Raw genomic sequence first — 6,201 nt, forward strand, 5'->3', positions numbered from 1 at the left:
AGAACTATATGTCTGATGAATACAGATGAAAAACTTCTCCTGAATTTTACAAAATTTTTAAAAAGAGGTAACCCCCATTCTATTCACACTGTTTCTAGTGATTCAATGGGAAAGAACTTTTCCAAATTCATTCTATAAAGCCTCAATTAACCTCATTACCTGAATGGAAAAGGATACAACAAAAAAAAAGAAAAAACTACAGAACTATATGTCTGATGAATACAGATGAAAAACTTCTCAACAGGATACTTGCTAACCTTATTAAACAGCATATAAAAAAACGTTATTCATCACAACTAGGTAAGCTTTATTCCAGGAATGGAAAGGTGGTTGAACATACACAGAACCATAAATGTAACACACTATACTAAAAGAAAGAAAGATAAAAACCAATTATCATCTCAGTCAGTGCAGAAAAAGCATTTGACAAAATACGACATCACTTTATGATTAAGAATTTAAGGGAAATTGACATAGAAGGATCGTTTATCAGCATAATAAAAGCCATCTATGAAAAACCTATAGCTAACATTATACTGAATGAGAAAAGCCAAAAGCTTTTCCACTAAAAACTGGTACAAGACAAGACTGCCTACTTTCTCCACTCCTAATCAATATAGTACTGGAAGACCTAGTCAATGTGATCAGACAAGAGAAGGAAATAAAAGGCATTCCAATAGAGAAAGAAGAGCTGAAATTGTATCTGTTTATAAATGACATGATTGTATACAGAGAAGACACAATAGTATCCACAAGAAAACTTCTCAAAGTATTAAATACATACAGTAAAGTGGCAGGATAAAAAATTTACATACAAAAATCTATAGCATTTTTGTATACAAAAAACAAATAGACAGAGACAGAACTGAAGAAAGAAATCCCATTTACCATAGTCACAAGAAGTATAAGATACTTAGAAATAAAACTAACCAAGGAAGTCAAAGACCTCTACAAAGAAAACTATGAAAACTTTAAAAAGAAAATCAAAAAGGATATAAAAAAGTAGAAGGACATCCCATGTTCCTAGATAGGCAGAATTAATATAATCACAATGGCAATTCTACCCAAATTAATCTACATGTCTAATGCAATCCCTATAAAATTACAAGTGATATTCTTCACAGATCTAGAAAAGACAATCATAGAATTTATCTGGAATCATAAAAGACCCCATATTGCCAAAGCCATCCTGTGCGAGAAGAGTGGAATGAGTGGCATCTCACTTCATGACCCCAAAATATATTACAAAGCTGTGATAATCAAAACAGCATGGCATTGGCACAAAAACAGACATGAGGACCAATGGAACAAAATAGAGACCCCAGAAATAAACCCCAAAATTACAGCTAACTGATTTTTTTTTTGGAGAGGTTTTTTGCTATAGGGCGCATGCGCTCACCAGACAGACAGAGAGAGACATAGAGACAGAAAGCGAGAAATCACCCCCCAGGGGGGATGGTCACGCCACAATCTCTTCTCCTCCATTCTCCTCTCGGGATCTTGGGCACATATGCACATGTGCCCGGCATGAGTTTTAAGCCACCGGGTCTGGGACTCGAACCGCGGTCGACTACGTGGGAGTCCAACGACATAGCCATTACGCTAACTGCTGGTTCCCCAGCTAACTGATCTTTGACAAAGGGTTCCAGTCAGTGCAGTGGGAAAAGGACAACCTCTTTAGCAAATGGTGCTGGAAAAACAGGGTATCCACGTGCAGAAAGATGAATCTGAACCCCTGTCACCATTAGCAAAAATTAGCTCAAAGTGGATCACGATCTAAACCTAAGACCACAAATTATAAAACTACTGGTGGTAAACACTGGGGAAACTCTGGGAGACATCAGGATAGGCAAAGATTTCTTAAGCAAGACCCCCAAAGCACAGACAATAATCCCCCAAATAGACATGTGGTATTACATTAGATTAAAAAGGTTTTGCACAGCAAAGGACACTGTAATTAGTGTGAATCGACAACCCTCAGAGAGAATTTTTGTTAACTGTTCCTCAAATAAGAGACTGATAACCAGAATACATAGAGAACTAAAGTGACTTACCCAGAAGAAAATTATTAACCCAATTCAAAGATGGGAAAATGAGCTAAATAAACAACTCTCTAAGGAAGACATACAAACAGCTGAAAAGCATATGAAAAGAATGGTCAGCACCCCTCATCATAAGGGAGATGTAGATCAAAACTATGATCAGATACCACCTAACCTTCATTCAGAATGGCGAAAAGTTAAAAAAAAAAAAAAGATTAATGCTGTGAGGGATGTGGTGAAAGGGGAACACTCCATTATTGGTGGGAATGTAAATTGGTCCTGCCACTGTGGAGAACAATATGGAGGTTCCTCAAAAACCTTCAAATAGAACTACTATATGATCCAGCAATTCACTGGGTATCTACCCAAAGGAGAGGAGAACACTCACTTGGGAAAGCGCTTGCACAACTACATTAATTCCAGCACTATTCATGATTTCTAAGACATGAAACCAACTTAAATGTCTACAAACAGATGAGTGGATTGAAAAAGTGTGGCACATATACTCCATGGACTATTCTTCATCCATAAAAAAAAAAAAAAAAAACAAGTCCCTGGAATTTGATAGAAAGTGAACAAATATGGAAGATTTGTTGCTGAGTGAAGCAAGTCAGGCTATGAAAGAGAAACATTGTATGTCTTCACTTAGCATATATATATATATATATATAATACTGTCTGCACTCTATGGAGGAGACTGAAAGACTAGAGAACATAAATGCATTAAAAATTGTTATGTTCACTAGAGACAAACTGGAAGAAGAGTGTGGGAGGGGAAGAGTGAAGAAAAGGAAATTAGGGGACAAAATGAAGAGAAAATATATTTGTGGGACACAGATATAGTTTGTTATCTGTTGATGAGGATGTGTATAGTATTCTCAACTGGACTGAGATGTGTATCATGCTAGGTAAAATCTCTTTACAATCTAAATGATGTGTAGCAATTGAATGTATAAATAATAATAAAATAAAATAAAATGAAATGAAACTCTCCTACGCTGTTGGAGATCAATATGATGGTTTCTCAAAAACATATTAACAGCACTACCATATGATCCAGCAATACTACTGCTGAATATCTACCCAAAGGATAGGAATACACTCAGTTGGAAAAATACTTGTGCATCCATGTTTATTGAACAATTTACAACTGTTAAGACATAGTGTCAACCCAAATTTTCAAGAGTAGATGAATTCATAGAAAAATTATGGCACAAATTCACTATGGAATACTTCTCAGCCATGAAAAACAAGGTGATTCTAGCATTTGATAGAAAGTGAACAAATATAGGCAATTTAATGCTGAGAGAAACATGCCTGAGTATGAGAGAGAGGCATTGTATCTTCCCACTTAACACATAACAAATGTCTACTTTATGGCAGAACCTGAAAACTTAAATGGTATAAAAGCATGGAGAACAATTGTGGATACTAATGACAGTGCAGGAGGATAGTGGACAATTGGCATGCTAAAATAATGGAATAGGGAGTGAAAAAAGCAAAACATTTAATGGACATGAAAATTGAAAATTATTGAGAGCCCACCTCCACCGGCAGCCTCCTGTCCAGTCAGGTAATCTGAGGCAGGTCTGACCTCAGTCCCAGCCTCAGCTCCAGCTCCCAATCTCAGAGCTCAATCCCCTCCTCTCAACCAGAAAGGTAGGCTTTTTTTTTCCTTCTTTATCCTGCAAATTCCTTACTTCTCTTTCCCCTATAGGTCAGGGAAGCTCTCAGCTCTCAGTCAGAGTCTATCTCCATCTTAGCCCCCTGCCAAAATTTCACCCCATGAAAGCATGGTGCACAACTTTTTCTATTTTCCTGTTCCAATTTCTTTTTTCTTTCCTCTTTCATTGTCATTTTCTGCTCATCCTCCATCCCTCAGAGGTACTAGGCAGGTCTAGAATGATAGTTTTCAGATATCTTAAGATTGTGAGACTCTCAAGCCTCCTTGCTCAACACTGTACTATCACTAAAAAAGGAGAAACTGCTCTTCAGAAACCTGAATAGAAAATTCCTCCCTTGGGGACCACATTAATAACCAAAACAGAAGAGAGACTTTGACACAGGAGCAATTCACAGCAAAAGGGAGTTAAACTAGCTCCCAATTACAGAAGTGTTCTCCAGAGTTCTCCAAAAGTGAATATATCCCCAAATGACTTAAAGTTGCAGAAGACTCTCAAGTATGAAGAAATCAGGAAATATGTCTTCATCAAAAGAAAATAACATTGCGACCCCAGCTCTTGAAGAAACAGAAGAAGGTACCAAAATTCCAGAGAAAGAATTCAGAACATTCATGGTGAAGAAACTCTGTGAGATGGAACAGAAAAGAAATAATGAACTCCAGGAGATGAGAAAGTCCTTCCATGATTTTAAAGAAAAAATGGACACTATAAGAACAAATCAAATGGAACTGTTAGAGATGAAGACTGTAATACAGAAAATCAAAGCCTCTCTCAAACAATTAAAAGCCAATTAGACCATGCTGAAGATCTAATCTTAGACACAGAAGACAAAAACAAACTAAGAAAACAACTTAGGGAAAAAAAAGATAGAAATAGTAACAACAACAACAACAACAACAAAATGAGGATAGTATACAAGAGATACTAGATTCCATTAAGCATCCAAACATCCAAATAATCGGTATCCTAGAAGATAAAGAATCTAATAAAGGCATTGAAAAATCTATTCCATGAAAGCCCAGAAGAAAACTTTCTAAGTCTAGAGAAGCATTCCAACATCCAGACACAAAAAATACAAATGAACCCAAATAGAATTAACCCAAGAAGATCCTGTTCAAGGCACAACATAGCCAGACTGGTCAAAACCACAAAGGCAAGATACAAAAATGTGCAATAAAGAAACATCAAGTGACTTACAAAGCTCGTCTCATCAGACTAACACCAGCCCTTTCAACGGAAGCAATGCAAGCAAGGAAGCAATGAAAAAATATATTAAAAGTGTTATGAGAGAAACAATTTCAATCAAGATTATTACACCCAGCAAGATTATCCTTCATATGGGGAAAAATAAATAAAAATCTTCCCAAACAAAATATGGAAGAAATTTCCAACACCAGACCAGCTCTTCAAGAAACTCTGAAGAGTGTCCTGTTCCAGAAAAATTTAAACAGAGACATACAGAAATAAGGGAATAAAGGCGAATCAAGACTGAATTAAAGGTAGGGACAAGTCCAGAAATATTAATAATGACATTGAATGTTAATGGATTAAATTCTCCAATCAAGAGACACAGATTGGCTGAATGGAAAGAAAAAAAAAACCTGTATCTGTTGCCTACAAGAAATGCATCTTGCAGAAGTTCCAGACTCCAGGCGGACTGAGGCTGCAGGCCCGACCCTCCGCCCCCCCCCACCCCCGGAATCTTCGCACATCCTCACCGTTCCTCCTCCTTGAACCTCAGGTTGGTTGTCTCGGACTTTAAGACTAACTCCCAACCCACCCTACCCACAAACCAGATTGAGCCGGCCAGTAGTTCCGGACACCAGGGACTGAGGCTGCAGGGCCGACCCCAGCCACCGAACCTTCGCTCATCCCCACCGTTCCTCCTCCTTGGCCCCAGGTTGGTTGTCTTGGACTTTAAGATGAACTCCCACCCCACCCCACCTGCAAACCGGACCGAGCGGGGCAGTAGTTCCGGACACCAGGCAGACTGAGGCTGAAGGCCTGACCAACCGGGTCCTCTCACTCATCCTCAGTCCCTTCCTACTCGCCCTTTGGACTCTGTGAATTTTGGTGATTTGAATGGCGTGTAGCGCAATTTTTTTTTCTTTGCTCTTGAGGTGTTGCTTATTAGGTCAGTTGGAGGCTCACCACCCCTCAGAAACAGGGAGGACTTTGGGACATCTGGGGTGAGTGGCAACAGTTAATGGTAATTGTGAACAACAGATAGGCAAACCATAATAGAAATCATCAAATTTCTAATCCTATACAAGTTTTAACACTCAGAGTTACCTTAAATAAGTTAGGAAACAACATGTAGAGTACCTGATGACTAGGAAAAATCACAGAGGCTCAAGAAATATGAGCAACCAACAAAAGGCCTCTCCCTCAAGGGAAATCATCAAACCTACATAACCCACAGTCAATACAATGGACATCGTGGACATGTCTGATAAGGAATTCAGAATATTTGTAGT

This window comes from Tupaia chinensis, unplaced genomic scaffold (assembly GCF_000334495.1).
Source record: "Tupaia chinensis unplaced genomic scaffold, TupChi_1.0 Scaffold143675_1, whole genome shotgun sequence".
Taxonomy (NCBI): domain Eukaryota; kingdom Metazoa; phylum Chordata; class Mammalia; order Scandentia; family Tupaiidae; genus Tupaia; species Tupaia belangeri.